Source organism: Salarias fasciatus, chromosome 1, assembly GCF_902148845.1.
Source record: "Salarias fasciatus chromosome 1, fSalaFa1.1, whole genome shotgun sequence".
NCBI lineage: Eukaryota > Metazoa > Chordata > Actinopteri > Blenniiformes > Blenniidae > Salarias > Salarias fasciatus.
In genome coordinates, this window is record NC_043745.1 from 32,660,005 (window position 1) to 32,676,520 (window position 16,516).

Below are 16,516 nucleotides of genomic sequence, written 5' to 3' on the forward strand. Positions count from 1 at the left end.
AGGGAGAGCGAGTCTGTAAAACCTAAAATAACCCCAATTAAATCCTGCACACGGCTGTGGGCAATGGAAATATTAAAACCATATTTTTCAGAAGACAGACAATGGAATGTTACATTTTGGAATTATTGTATAAATCAGAATGATTTGACTGGGAATTGTTCCTCATGACATTATTACGAGTCTGTAATACCTGATTTGGACAAATGGGTTGAGTTGTGATTATTATATGAGCCTTTTTAAAAGTCAGTTTAACACATCCAGCAGACTTAAAGAAACATAATTGGTATTTATTGTTCCAGAAGTCATATCTCTATGAGAACAGGCCAGATACTCGTGAATTTTGAATTCTAGTTATTCAAAAAGACCAGTACGATATCAGCGTCTACAGGATACCAGCAACAAATTCAGGGAATCACGAGAAATATGTATGAGCTGAGGACAAAGCTGCAGGTCAAAACTCAGCCAAGGTCAAAGTCACTCAATCGTTTTGCTTTGTTTTGGTCTCCACCACATCCTGAGACAGCCTGTCCACATATTGGCCTGAAAACATCAGTCTGTCAGATAAATTACGCTGCAAACAAAAGTGAGAACAATTAACTGAACTGATAAGAAACTCACTGTCTTCATATAACTGTAGTTGATTGAAATTGTTATTTTACAATGCAGCTGCTTAAATTACAATTTAAAAAGCAAATGAAAACCAAAACTAACACTGGTAAAGACCCGAAACAGAGCTGAAAAAATGAAAAATTAACCAGAACAGTAAGAAGATGGAAACACTGCCACGAGAGATCAAATTTAGACGAGAATAACATTCTTTCAAAAAGGGCTAAAATTAATCTGTAACTGACCAATGACAGCACAGACTGTGTAAAGAGCAGAGCTGGAAAAGCCATAACAAGATAAACCCTTCCAAAAAAGATTAATTTAAAAGAAATTAGTGAAGAAAAATAAGAGGATAACTAAAGTACAGTTCAAAACATCCAATGCAAATTAAAAAACTCATATGAAACAACACATACTTGACAGAGGAATGTTTTCAATGCAAGTCATTTTCACGACTTTCAAGCAATTATCCTATTTTAGGTAATCGAAGATCAGAATTAATGCTGCATAAGTGATCGCAAATGTATTGTTATTGTGATATTGACATGTACAACGTACAGATCACAAGACTGAACTGCATCAAATGATATTTAAATGCAGTTTGCATTCAAAATGCCAGGATCATAGAGATAGAAGAGCAAAATTCTTCAATTAACTCTTTATCTCATGGCAACCGAATCACGTCAACTGGACTCAATCACGAGACTTTATCATTTTATCAGTGGCTTCATGAGTTCCTATTGTTCCCTTTATTTGTAAACCAAGTCATGACCAAATCCATTTGACCTGACTCAGTTACTCTGAGAAGCCTCCTTCATGGAAAAATGAGAATATGCAGAATGTGACAGATTATGGGCTGACAGCTGTAATTGTTTCATACCTGGTGGCCACAGGGCAGCAATCAAACATCAAGAAAAAAAAAAAATTACCAAACACAGCAAAGTCAACAAATTGCTTCTGAAAAGCTGCTGCTGGGAACTGCAAATGAGCATGTGAAGGAAAACACAAAAATATAAAGCATGGTCCAGTTAAAGCTGTGGGCAAGAGGAGGAAGGAGAAACCCAGCTAACGATCGGAGAAGGAACTCCATTGCAAACGCAAAGAGACAATACATACACAGGAACAACATGCAAACTCAAGACAAATCTGGGAACCTTCTCTGTATGAGGCAAGAGCGTGCTGTCCACTGCACCACTGTGCAGCTCATATACCCACTCAGACTTGTGGCAGATGTTTGATATATGCGCAGTTTTGCTTACTCTGTCGCTGCTCATTATGAAATGTCTGGAAGTGTTTACGAGGTTGTTTCTTGGTGTCCGCGACTCGCTGAGGTTTCAGAAAGAAAGAATTATGGCAGCGCCAGTGTTGAGGAAGTGATGTTCGGTTTGTAAGCATGCCGACGACCACAGGGACCGATCTGAAACGCCGATAAGAAGAAAGAAGCAAGACTGAACAACCCTACAAGTTTACCCATGAAATGACATTTGGAGAAATTATATTACGAGATAGACATCGCAGCATATTAGATTACGTGCGTGTTTGTCCACTAAAAACACTTTCAAAAGGTCAGAGAGCTATTTCGCGTTTCTGCTAAATGTCTCAATCAAATTTAATCTGGAGATGGTGCAGAGAGCCTGACATTTAGAGCCAGAAGCACGTTAAATGTAGCCACCGCGGCACTCTGTGTGCACCGAGGACGGTTTATTGGACACTGTGTGAAGCTAATAAACAAACAGCGCGGCGGAGGTGGAGGCGGGGCGGTGGACGTGAGCACTGCGTGCACGGCAGGAGGGACTTCAGGCCGTCAGTTGGGTGATTCCCAGTTCTGAGCTGGATGTTGGAACAAATGCATGCAACAGCGCTTTCAGATTAAATATTACTGATGGATGTGGCTTTGACGCAAATAGAAAAAAACTTCTGAGTTCTTTAGAGAGCTAATTGGCTTAAATTAACTACATTTTACAAAAATGTTCAATAACTTTGAGGAACTGCTTTAAAACCTTGTGGGGAAAGTCCCAATTTCACAGCATTTTGATTTCCATCTTCCACTGGGAACTGGAAACTTTTTAATTTCTCAGTAACTCATCACTGAAACAGGTTTTTAAGCTCAGAGCTTTCGTATGACAGTAATAATAATAATGCATTGGTTTTATATAGCGCTTTTCTGGACACTCAAAGACGCTTTACATTGCATTATTCATTCACTCCATACTGGGTGGTAAATATCTATGTAAATATGTAGTAAATATCTATGAAGTCAAATCCCACAAATTTCTTAATGAACATTTTCATGATATTACTCATATAAATCAAAACATGATGAAAAAACTTAATAATGCATGATGGCTTCATTTCTCCATGCATGGCAAATAAACATGTGCCAACTTATTGTAGCTGAATAAAATAGGCTGATAAAGGAAGATTAAATTGACTTTATTGTCAACTATTTTAAGGCCGGTTAATTACAGTTAGTTAATAGTAAAGTTCATATGTTTTGAAAGTACAGGAGAAGATGTGTACAGGGATTCTAGGAGAAGATGGAGTTTCAGTTTGCTTTGCTGAATCCATACGGAGAACAAGTTCAGGCAAAATTGCCCTTCTTCCCAAAAAAACTACACTATTCAATGTCTCACAAACAAACACACAAACAGGCACGCCAATAGACACAGTTTGTTTTCATTATCCCTGAACTGGTTGCCGTTCAGAGCTCAGTCAACGCCGAGGCAGCTAATGATGCTAGTATTGGGTACAGCTCCACAACATTCATCTTAACCTACTTTCCAGCAATAATCTACATAAATACTCCCCAATCTCCAAGGAGAGGGATGGCAGAAGACAAATTACAGCCCCGGGGCTAAAGTGGTGAGTGTGCATGTGCGTGTTTGTGTGTTTGTCTGTTGCTCCGAGACCGGGCTGATTTGGAGCTCAATGCTCCCGAGGCTCACGCTAGATCAAAGAAATCCTGGCAGCGCGGCGCGTTTCATGGGGCCGTTAAATGCAGATGATTCTCCAGGTCGTCATTTAGACTTGTGGCGTGCTGACACAAATCACTCCGGCCATTTCAAATTAGCAGCCGCTCCCCGGGGCTCCTTTGTCTTCCAAAAGCTGAAGGTTAGATAAGGAGCCAGTGTGCCTCAATGCAGCAGAGGCTTACTGCAGTCTGTGCTGCTTCAGCACCGCGGACAGCTCCTCCTGCACTGCAGCCAGCCTGCAGGTACCTGGACTCCTGACGCTGCTGCTCCTGCTCAGGACGCCACTGCTACTGCCACTGCTGGTGAGAGGACTGCTGCTACTGTTGCTAATGTCACTACTATTTCTACTTCGTTAATAGCACTACTGTTAATAATCCCACCTCTACTACGACTATGCTGCTGGGGCCTACCAGTGCAGATTATACTTCTGCTACATCCGCTCATGACACTTCTACAACCACTGTTGATGATTCATCTGTTGCTACTGTTAATGACACTGTAGCTCAGAGGGGAGGACTCCTGCACTGTCTCAATCTGCTTCAACGCACCAGATTGTAACAACAGCCTTATTATCAGGCTTTCTGCAGAGCTTCACGATGCTACTTTCAATCAACTGCTACATTCAAGCAACACTAAAAACACCTCTGCCTCTGACTACTAATGTTAATGATGCTCATGCTACTACTGTAACTGATATGCCTGCTTCTGCTGACTGTTACTACTGCAGCTGCTACTACCACATACAATACAACTGTAACAGAAACTCCAGATATTAATATGAATGATGCTGCAGCTTTGTCAAACAAATGCTATTCCAGCTAATATCTTACAACTGCTGATGCTGCTCGTACCACTGCCGACAGTGGCTCATACCTCTCTTACTACTGCTAATGGTACTGGTGCAATTAATACTTCTGCTGCTACAGCTAATGATACTGCTGCTATTAGTCACAGCACTTATGATGCACAGCTACTTAGATTACTAATAAATAGTGTTTTTGCTGCTAATGACCCAGATCCAAAGGCCACTCGTGCATACAATGTAGATATAGTGAATGTAACACAGTGGTATAGACACTAACTACACAGTATAGCATACAAACAAAGTTCTGATGCTACACAACAAGTTACACCCCTGCTGTGAAAGAAATACAACCTCAGATATGATCTGATACTACACATACTGGAACTAATAATGATGCTATTCCTGTTTTTCCTATGACTAACACATTTTCATCTTTCTCATTTCCAATAAATTATCATGATACAGAACTAATGTGACATTCAAATCAAGTGTTATTTTCAATATTAATAAATTGTTTTTCTGCAGGTGCAGCTATATAAAGATAATACATTCTGCCATACTGTTTCATTCTTGTGCTTCTAGCAGCCGCAATCACATCTCACACATCTTTCATTACTACAACAGTGGTAATGAAAGCCTGAGCCTCAGAATGAGACAGCAGCTTCTTATTAAATCTCAAATATCAGCCAGTCAAAGGTCCAAAATGCTGCTATCCTCTCTGACCTCAGCTGCAGGGAACAGGCTGGAAACAGAGCAAGAAACAGAGTTCATTCGTTTTCGAAGTGATGTGAAGCCATGTTATCAGGGCAACATATAGGCATCTAATCTGGGAGCTGTTTTCTGAACTGAGGGGGATGGGGATATGTAAAAACATTAGATAGGAACAAAAAACACAGCTCAAAAATACACAGGGGGTGATGACAACAAATCTAAAAGAGAAAACAGGATAATAAAACGGAGAAGTAAAAACTGAGATAAAATAAATAAAAAAAGACGGATCAAGTCCACTTGATGAAGGACTGATTTTTATTTTGTAGGTTCCTTTTTTCCTGCCAGATGAGGTATAAATACCCAAAGACCTCAGAGGGTGTGCTGTGGTATCTGAAACCAAGATCCTTCACACTGCGAAAGGTGGCCTTCATGGATCAGACCTCTTCTTCCGCCAGATCCCAAAGACGATTAACAGTTTGTTTCGAAAACCATTCCTGAATCCTGCTGAAGGGAATATTTTCCAAAGAAAGTGTGTAAAACATCTGGTGGGTAGTACTTGTTCAAATCCACATCCACATTAACCAAAACGTCACGCTTCCCATGATGCATCCTGGCGCTATGTGTTAATCGTGTAACTGATTACCCGACAAATCAAAGCAGACTCGCCAGTGCAGCCACCTGTGGTCTCGTTCTGACGCTCGTGTGCTCGCCGTTGGCTTGTTCTGTAGCACCTGACACAACAAACTTGTGATGCTGTGTTTTCTGAACCCCAGTAAGCTCCAGTAGATGGATCAGACGACACAGACAGCTTTCACTGTGCTCATCCGTCAATGAGCCTTGGCCGCCCATGACACTCTCACCAGTTTACCAGTTTTCCTCAGTTGGACCGCTTTTGGTCGACATTGATCACTGCAGACTGGGAGGAACCCAGTTTTTCCTGCTTCTAACGCTTCAACTTCGAAGAAAAAAAACCTCACATGACGCCTCATATATCCGTTACATTAACAGGTACCAACAGAGAGAAAACCACTGCTACGTTACTTGCCAGCCAGTAGTCACAGTATTATGGATGATCGGAGAAGATCTATAGTTTCACCAGTCAGTTTCCAGATGACACATCTGGGTTCCTCCTGATGTTCTGCGGAGAAAAAGTGGGACATGGCCCCCCGTCCCCCACTAATTCACGTTATGCTAATGAGCTCAAAGCTGTGCCTTTTGCTGTAGGTGAATTTAAGAAAATAAATAATTAAACAAAAAATTGAGAGCCTTTTCCTGAACCTTTGGGGAGATAAAATGCCTCCAAAACACACTTTTTTTTATTTTTTTCTCCTCATGATATTTGTCACGTCCTGACAGATAAATCTCCCTCCACGTTTCAATACATTACACTTGCACAGCAGACAAAGGGATTTCCCCAAAGTGTGCGTCTGAATCCATAGAAAAGTGGAGCAGGAGTTCATCCGCAGAGTGATGATGGGGGGGGCGCTTTATGAGAAAGGGGGTTTAGGGGCCTCTGCAGACGTGCTGCATCTGTGCGGCGGCGGTGGAGGTGAAACCGGTGGGGGTTGGGGGCTAAGCCCTCATTGCTCCACATCCCACCACCTCTAAACAACGGGTGGAGGAAAGTGGGATGTGAGGGTGGAGATAAAGTAATAGGAGGGCAGAGACAGGGGAGGGGGTTGATCCAGCTCCAATCCTTTCTGTGCAAAGCAAATCCTCACATAAACAAAGGCTCCTCCAGTCTGGTCTCTACACTTGCCCCCATTACTGTACACGGCTGCAGTCTTCCCCCAAATTCGCCACCTCCCACCTCCCACCGCCTCCACTTCCACCACCAACCACCAGCAGCATCAAAGTGGGATCCTGCTCTCGGTAATCCCACCAAATCCGGCTGTGAGGGCACAGCAGCAGCAGCAGAAATGACTGCAAGAGAGATCCGCCTGTCTGAGACTGTCTGCTGGTGTCTCCACGTTTCACAGCCAGAGACAAATTCCATTTCAGCACACGCGATGGGAAGTTCACACCCCAAACCAGGAAATCTGGAGGAGAAGAAAAACGCCAGAGTTCACGCTTTACCAGCTCAATTTACCCCCGTGAAACGGTAGATTATTTCACCTGCTAACGGCTGGTGGGGCTCGATTAGAAAAATTGCTTTAGTCAGTTGTTTCCTTAAGTGTGTATCAGTGTTTGTTACAGGAATCAAGCAACATATTTCAATTGAAACTGATTAAGTAGATGAATGAACCCATCAACTGCTGTGTGTTTACACAACAGACTCATTTCTATTTGTTCAGTTTTTCTTTCTTTTTTTTTAATTGTTGAAAAATGTTCATTGCTTAAGCATAACTGTCTAATGTCAGCTCAGCATTCATGCTCACACCTATATATTAAGCACTGAGGTTAAACTAAGGACTTGAATCACTCATATGTAAATTCTTAGTTTTTTTTAAACTGAAACTTTCCATTCACCAGGTCAAGCATTGCACTCTCTTCTCTCCCATCATCACATCTTTTAGCCTACTACTGTTTGTTTTCTGATTCATCTGATGTGTCGTTATTAACGGAAACTGACAAAAAGTCTGCTAAATTTCATTTAGTGCAGAATTAAACTGAAACAAAACTATTTTGAGCAAATTTTTCACATGTAAACTGAGTTTTATGCACAGAAAGCCAAGAATTGAATTCGCTATTCGCTATTCTCAGCTGATCACCTGTAAAATGCATGAAAACCAAAAGTTCAGTCTGTTTGCACACTTGATACAAGATCTTAGTAAATGAGGCTCTAGAGTTAGAATCAATATGACAACCGTGTTTTTAAATTATTGGAGGAAGTTGGGGTATTTGGACATGAAGAACATGCAAACTGCACACAGAACACATTGTCTTGCAGCAGGTCAGGTCTGCTGTGGAGAAATAACGCCAGAGACCCGCCACATTCCTGGAAGAAACAGACGAGGAACAACCTCGTCAACAACCAGTAAACTAATAAATAAATAAGATATTAAAGTCCAGGAGGAGGCTGGAAATTGCAGCAGTGCCGGTGTTCCTCTTTCGCTCTCTTTTAACTCTCCGGGGGGGATGATGAAGGGGTGAACGCTAGCTGGGAGCTACAAGGCCTCCTCCACACAGCCAGCAGCAGCTTGCAGCAGCATCCCCCCTGAAACCCCCCCTCCTCTTCCCGCTGTGAGAGCCAACAGCCCGCAACCGCACTCCCACTGACACCCGCACCGGCGGCTACAGACACGGGGAGGTGTGCAGCCGAGGCTTCGCCGGGAAAAGCGGTTCACAGCAGTCTCTCCGAGCCTCGTCTGGCTTCCAAACCGCATCACGTCAGTCGGCATCAGGAAGCATTTGCACTTTCTCTTCATTCACGCAATGGGAGGATTGTGTTTAACAGTGGCTGTTCGTCCTCCTTGTCCACCCGGAGGTGGAGGCTGAAAGGGAAGTGAGTCAGTGACGGCATGTATGAGCTACAATAATGAAGGAGTAAAGTAAGCGTGAGCTAAAATGTGGGTTTATTCAGTTAATTTGACACGGGTTCACATTTCCATGTAGCCGGATTGATCTGCTGTATTAATGCAGTCATGATGAATCTGTGGCACCACCTCATAAATGTTAACTGCAATTCAAGCCTGCAGCGTGGCAGCCAATAAAACACGGCAACACAAAGAAGGGCGATTTGCTGCCGGTGTGTTTTCCCTTGATTTGTTTCAGGTGATCGTCCAACACGACAGTTACGCGAGAGACGTTTGAGACAGTAAATCACTGAGCCACAATCAAATCTCTCCACATTTCACAGCTTAGAGACTTTTTAAATCTGGCGTTGGCTTTTACAGTCTCACGTTGGCAGCGTGAGTGCACACTGGACATGCTCTCTGGGCACAGTGGGCACATTACAGACTCTTGCTTTCCCCTCAGGCAAACTTGTATGATCGTGAAATATCTCAGTTATGCAGCTCCGCTTGATTTTTAAAACGTATGCAGGCAGAACAGCTTCAGGGAATATTTTATCGTGTTTTACACCTGCAAAGGCAGCGAAACACAATGTGAAATGAGCACAAATATGGGATATTTGTGGCCTTTGCGTCAGTGGATATGTGAACGTAGCACGCAGGTCTAAGTCCTCCAATTTAAGATGGATTGAAGTTTGAACACAGCAAAATCCAAACAGCTCTAAACAGACCAAACAGGACTTGCAGCAGATGCTAACGGAGGTCCCGATGGAAGAATTCCTGCTGCTGCCTTTCTGCATGTTCGAAGCTTTTTGTGAGTTCTGAGCTGCTGAAAATCCCACATATTCTAATTATTGTTGAAAATGTCAACGTGAACCAAAGTAACCCAATCTGGAGCACAAGGTTTTTCCAGCACACAGTGAACAAATGAGATTTGTATGTATAGAAACCAAAACACAATATTGTAAAAGTGACAGATGAAGGTCAGGAAATCGGCTCTCAATTTTTTTATTTATTTTTTTTTTTTTTTGTGAAACCAAACAAATCAGTGACAGAACCCTGATTCCTAACATGCAGAAAATATTCAGATAAAAAAGCACTACTGGAGAAAGCTGGAGAAAGTATCACAGCAGAACACATATTTAGCAAGAATCCCGCTATGTCAATGAGCAAATTCAACTGTAAATTGTTATGCAGAGTGTATAACAACGAGAAATAACAGGGGAAGTGTGATTATTTGTATGTGCTGAGTGTTTATTATAGTGTGTAATCTTGTTGCTATATAGAAAGACCACTCAGAAAGGAAACACATTCACCAACCCAAAAAAACTGAGTAAACACCAGCTGCAAGGACTATAATTCAGATTTTTGATTACTGCACTGTACAAACAACACAACCTTAAACTAACAGACGATGTAATTTTTCGGAAAAACAGAAAATAAACCCACAGCTGACATGGGCTGTTATACTGTGTGGTTTTATACGGTAATCAACAGTTAGCCTGGGTCAAAAAACAACGGATTACATATTGATCATAGCAACAATTAGGGCTGAATGATATATCGTTATCATATCGATATCGGGATATGAACATTCAGGACATTAGTTTCTCAAAATCAACGATATCAAGATTTCCCCTGCTTGCCCTGCATGTAAGCTCGCCCATGCACAGGTAAGACCAGCCAACCACAAACCTCGTTCACTGGTTGACAGCTGATGGCAGAGGGCAGTTGCAGAATCTGCACAAACGAGTTTGGTGGTAGTGGCAGTGAGTTCTCATGAATAAAACTGCATTTTTTTTACATCCTTTTGTATTATGATGTTTTTATTTTTCTGAAAAATGCTTAACTTTCACTGAATCCATTGTAATATATCGTATCGATATCGAGATATCTGGCATGGATATCGAGATATGAAATTTTGCCCATATCGTTCAGCCCTAGCAAAAATGCACATTTCTAGATATAAACTCATCTCATGTCATCACAGATATTTACCTGATTCAAACCAAACTCTGATGAAAAGTCATGTACGTGTGAGGTTTTAGCAATAAATTAACGCTTAACTGTAAAACATGACTGCTGAGTAGGACACTGAGTCGGCCTGCACCATGTCGCCTGCCACTACATCAGATGTTATTGGTCAACAACATCCAATTTAGTTTAGTGTTTTTGCTGTGATTAATTGGCTGTGCTGTCAGTGCCGTGTGGTTGGAGTTACATCATTGAGTGAGAGGAAGATGCTCTAAAATGTTCTTCAAACAAATTTCTACATTATTGACAACAAGAAGAAGCAGTATCAACAGCTGAATGAACTACCAACAAGCAAACAACTCTTTTATGTTCATTAAGGCTGCCAATGTTGATATATATGTTGTGGCCTTGACACATATAGTGTAGCCATGATTTCGGCAGAAAGAGACAGCAGCTCTGCAACAAACATCTACTCTAACAATCAGTTACTACTGTGTTTCTGCCAAAAGCAGTTATGTTACAGACCCACACGTAAATAAGATATTACTTACAACACTGGCTGTTCATATGATCAATTAGCTTCAACATTTTCCTATACGCACATATTTGTGTTTAATTTTATAGATAAATGCATCAATGCACTTAAGAAATGAAGATATATTGTCAAATAAAATTTTGCAAATTTCACCTCAATAACAGAATGATGAGTACAGTTTAGTTGGATATCATCTTTGAATTGCTCACTAGTTAAAAATATGTCGAAATACACAGGCGATTGCCTGATGAAGGGTTAAATGCACAAGTTTTGACTATTTAATGGAGACTTATGTCACCTTCTTCAGCAAAGGGAAGATTCAGCCATCTCTGTCTTTTTAAATCATTAAAATAACATTTGAATTCCCTGTTTGCAGTCCATTCTGCCCATTATGACAGGGTCATTTGCTGTTCTCATTTAATGCACGGCTATGATATCATTTCATCCAGCGTCTCAGGTGGAAAATCTCCTTTATTGCAGCCTACAGCGTTTCGCTCGCATCTCACCGAGGCTCCAATATCAGTGAGCCGAACGAGATGGGAATTCCTTCGCCAATATCAGCTGGAATGCTACGGTATATCTGAGCTGGGTGGAGATTAAAGATTAAAACAACAGTAAACAGAATGCGGGAATGAGGCGGCTGCACGTCAGCATGTGGGCTTTGGATGAGGGGCTCATGCAGCATGCAGCAGCAGCTCCAGGGAAAGTGCACTCACAGAGAATATGTTATCATTTATTCATTACAGATGTGTGACTGCAGGACGGCTGCTCGGCCCAGAGGGCGACTATGATAATGATGAGGGCTGAAGACAGAAACATGATGTGAAACGGGACAAAGGATTTGCAGTGAGATGCTGATAGGAGAGTGACAACATGCCTGTTTGGGGATTAAGCGGGAATCGGATGATAGGATCAAATACAATAAAACAATAAAATGTACATTGGAAAATGTAGAGCTGAACGAGCAGCAGCGGTGTAAGTGATGGTTAAACGTGCCGCTCCAGCAGCTCCCTCCCTCCCTCCTGCATTCAGGCTTCCTGCCAGATGTTTTAACCTGGCTGCAGGGATTCATTCCCACTGAGACGCGGCAGCGCTGCAGAGGTCAAACGGGATGCTGGGTGATAAGTTACGGCTTGAAGTCTGCGCTCCAGTTCATATCAGAGGTGCTGACCTGTCCTGAGGTCACTTTTTATTATTTTTTTTAAACGCCTTTCACTCAAGCTCCAGCACAGCTGAAGTGGAAAAAATGAGCCGACTGTGCTCAGAGGGTTTAAAACGATTTAAAACATGACTGGAATGGAAAAAACAACAAACACAAAGGCAGGAAAAAAATACTTATTACGACAAATAAAACAGAAGATAAATAAGATAAATTAAATAGTTAGAAAATATTATTAATGATAATTATCATGGCAACAACATAGTCTGCATGTGCTACCTATGTTTGCATGTCATGATTTTCTACAAGTAATCTGGGTCCAAGCTGTTATTTGTTTAAGTGGGTAAAACTAGATGTTTATAGAAAGGATGAAAGCTCTCTGTATAGTGGCTTTTTGGATTGCTGTCACTAATAAATATGGGCGCGCACGCACACACACACACACACACACACACACACACACACACACACACACACACACACACACACACACACACAGGAAGAACATGGAAACCAGGCTGTGAAGCCGGTGTACTGACCACTACTCCACTGTACAATGCAGCACTGAGAGAATGCAGCTGACACCAGCAGGCATCCTCCACTGGGCAAACTGATGCAGCACATCTGAAAACACACGTTCGAGTGGTCCTAACTGCTCCCAAACAGGACACTTCGTTATTCAGCGATTCCGCCAGCGCAGAGCACGAGTCGAACCCGAACCAGAAGTGCTTGACGGGATCATGGATATTGTTGTTGGCATTCACTCAGCCACGCTGGAATTCTGCTGCATCCACTCAATGAGAACTGAGGACAACAGGAACTCATCATTCCGAAGAGAAACCACGACTGCAACATGCTCGAAGTCTTCAGCCACAGATCCTCCGTCATGGCTCGTACGAGTGTGTGACCGACAGCCAGTGCGGGGTGTGTGGTCGGGCTTACAGTGCGCCGTATCGACATATTTGTTCTGAGAGCATCCAGCTGTGTGGAGATGAAGAAACTCACCGGGGAGGCAGACTCATCTTGCCAGCAGCCTGCAGGCAGATAACCGCCTATTAGCTTGTTCCTACATCCTCCGCTCCGTCAGCAATTTCCTGTCAGCCGCTGCGTCCCCGAGCCGAGCCGGGCCGACCTTCACCAACGTGCGGTTGTAAATCCTGCGACTGTGCGGCTCTGCGCCGACGCTCCCAAGACACGATCAGGAACGGCATCTTTTCTCATGTGTGCCATTTTTAACGCTGCTGAAAACACTGAAGATGCCGATACAAAGCAGTGAGACTGTATTAAACACATTCTGCTGGAGAAAAATTGGATTAAATGGAGTAATAAAAACCAACCATGGATTTATCTATTAACCTGCACCAAACAACGCCCGCTCAGGATAATTTCACAATGTTCAAGCTCTGCCTTTCAGAAGCTTTTGCCACTCATAACAACACAGATCAGCTTCTATTTCATTTAGCTGAAGGATTCAAGACTCTGTGTTAATAGGTTATGTTGACGTTAAATGCTAAAAGCTGCTAAAATGCTAAACGGTAACCTCTGAAATACTTTTTCCATAATTAAGCAGCATTTAAAATTCTAGTTGTTGAAGACTGTGATTAAATCCAGGGGGCAGTGCTCAAGACATTTAATGGACTATTGTGCTAAATTCTCACTTTTTCTGCATGTTTTACTTCAATTACACTAGATTAGTCTGAAAAGTTTTGTTAAGTGGAGAAAATTAGAGGAATTAGTCAAAAGAACATCTATTGATAAAATCTCCACCTTTAAAAAGCAGCAACTGATTCTGTTGTTGAGGTATTGTTTTGAAAGAGGCTTGAGATATCGACAGAAATGTCAAAACGGTCTCCTGATAAAATTCCTGTGGCGTGCCGAACAGGAAAGCGTTCTGTAATTCTATTTGAAAAACTGGAAGCAAATGATATTTAGTCGATTTTCACACTTGAAAATGTGGAAAAATGAATCACATCTACTCATTTCAAACTTGTCAGTCACCGTTTTATCCCAATGAGCGAGCGACGCTCAGGTTCTGTAGCTTGAACAGCTACGTCTCACGTCCCGTGTTAGCGGTGAAATATTAAGTCAGGAGGAGATGAAAAACAATCTCTGGTCCTGTCTGATCGGCTCTTTTTTCTCTCTGAGTAAACAATACAGGAAACAGCCTCTCAACCATCCTTTTGTTCTCTCCCGTGCCCTCCGCCGCTATAAAGAGGATGATGGCTTGATATTGAGGCTTTCACAGGTGCTCCCAGCGTGGCGACACGCTGAACCAGCCCGTGCGCCCGGGCGACAGAGGCGGCTGATCGATGGTTTAATGAAACTTTTATCACTCCAGTCTGGCGGATGGATTAACGCCGCTTTGCCCCCTAATGGCTGCTCCTAAATCACTGCCATCAGGGAGCAGCGAGCCACAGGGGACAACCGAGTTACTGCGCACACAAGCGCTCGCGTACAACATGCGGTGCACACAACACAAAAAAAGCATCACTGACGCCGGCAGGCTGAGTTGGAGTCAAAATAGCGATGCTGCCTCCAGCATGTGAAGCCACCAGTTTTTCAATCAGTGTGAAGTTTTTATTTTTTGTTTTCACAAAGATCCAATTCAATCTGAATATTAACACTTTTGAACTAATGAAACCAGAAGAAGCAGATAAACCAATGACATGCAGACCTAGGAAAGGCAAATCTAAAGTTTATTCAGGGCTAATATCAGCTACAGTGGTGGATACAGGCTACTGCACAGCACTAACATCCAGATTATAGAGACACTCAAATCCAAAGTCGCTCTCTTACCAAGCAGTTAAGCCAAAATCCATGGAATTGTTTCTCACAATAAAATAAGTTTTCAGTAACATTCATAAACTCGTGCAATTTAGAATGTTTTAGATCAGGGGTGGGGAACCCTGGTCCTGGAGGGCCGCAAACCTGCATGTTTTCCATGTCTCCCTGCTTCAACACAGCTGATTGCAATGAGGCTCGTTATCTGGCTTTCTGCTGGACTTGGCCATGAATCTTGATTCGATTCAGGTGTGTTGAAGCAGGGAGACATGAGCCGTTTCTCAATACGCGTACTTCTCTGTACTTGTGAACTCACGGACTCGTGAAACGTCATCAGTCAGAGACCAAGTACTGTTCCAATTCAAAGTTCGCATCTCACCAAGTCCGCATAAAATACCCGGATGTCACTAACTCCGCCCACTTTACCGAGTCTGCATCGGACCAGACTTGTGCAGACTTGAGAAGCGAAATTACCCAGAATGCGTTTCGCAAGACATGCTGGAGGTGTAAACACACAGCGGTGAGTAAAAAAACTATGAAATATTAGCGTTATTGTTTAACAGAACGTAGTTTTAACGGTATTTTAGGCGAGAATATAGCTGTTTAGAATGTTGATATGGGGTCAGTCTGTCCACATCAAGCTTATTTGAAATTTTTTTCCAACGATTTCGGACATTTGGGGACCAGACGGCTTAACGAGGCGACCCGGTGCTGAGCTGCTGCATGTCGGCTGCAGCAGGCTGTGACTCTCCGCTGTGCTTAAACATGAGACATTGATCGTTTTGTGTGAATCCGGTGTCTTGGTCCAATGTAATCTGTTTCAGAGTATTTTTTTTTATGTGATTTAATTTTTATGTGTTTATTTGAATGGGACAGTGCACATTAATGAACATGCTTAAACATGTAAACATGCCGGACTGTAGCTTGATGCTAATGTCTTCTACTCGTTATATTGGTGAATGTTGTGCATTCAGACAAAAAACTATGAACTATTTCAATCAAGGGACTCCTGAGGAACCAGAACGTGGTCCAGAGGTGATCTGCAGCCAGATGTGGATGGAGGGAGGTTTGTTTTTCCATGCTTCAATTAATGCAGGTATGAATTATTCATACAAATGTTGAGTTGGTAGAGTGTGATTCTTTTTTTTTTGTCCTCCTCAGAGACTTTGGGACGTCTGCAGGGTTGGCTGTGACACCAAACAAGCTATAAATATAAGAGGCATAATCTGAAGGCCTGATCCAAGGTATCAGACCTGTTTCTGTACTTTGAATGACGCCAGAGATGCTTCCTGTGATTGATAAATTGTGATGTTATGGTAAAAATTCACTGTGGACATGTTTGTGTTTCTGGTTATTGACATAAAGTTTTCTTCCTTCCAGCAGGTTGTCAGTCTGGTGTCATAAAGGCTGGGTGCTGCAGGTCTGAGTCTGAACCTCCACCCAGCAGAAACCCAGCTGGTGGAGACAGGACCAGCTGGTTCATGGTGGATCTGAGCAGGACCAGGCCTCATCGCATCCCAG

The 16,516-nt window shown here is 42.5% G+C and overlaps 1 protein-coding gene across 9 annotated transcripts in view; it reads right to left on the reverse strand.

Annotated features, from left to right (window-relative positions):
- The window catches only part of LOC115392472 (serine/threonine-protein kinase BRSK2-like), a 151,771-nt gene that overhangs the window by 106,616 nt on the left and 28,639 nt on the right, over positions 1 to 16,516 (reverse strand). The gene's annotated exons all lie outside the window — the stretch shown is intronic.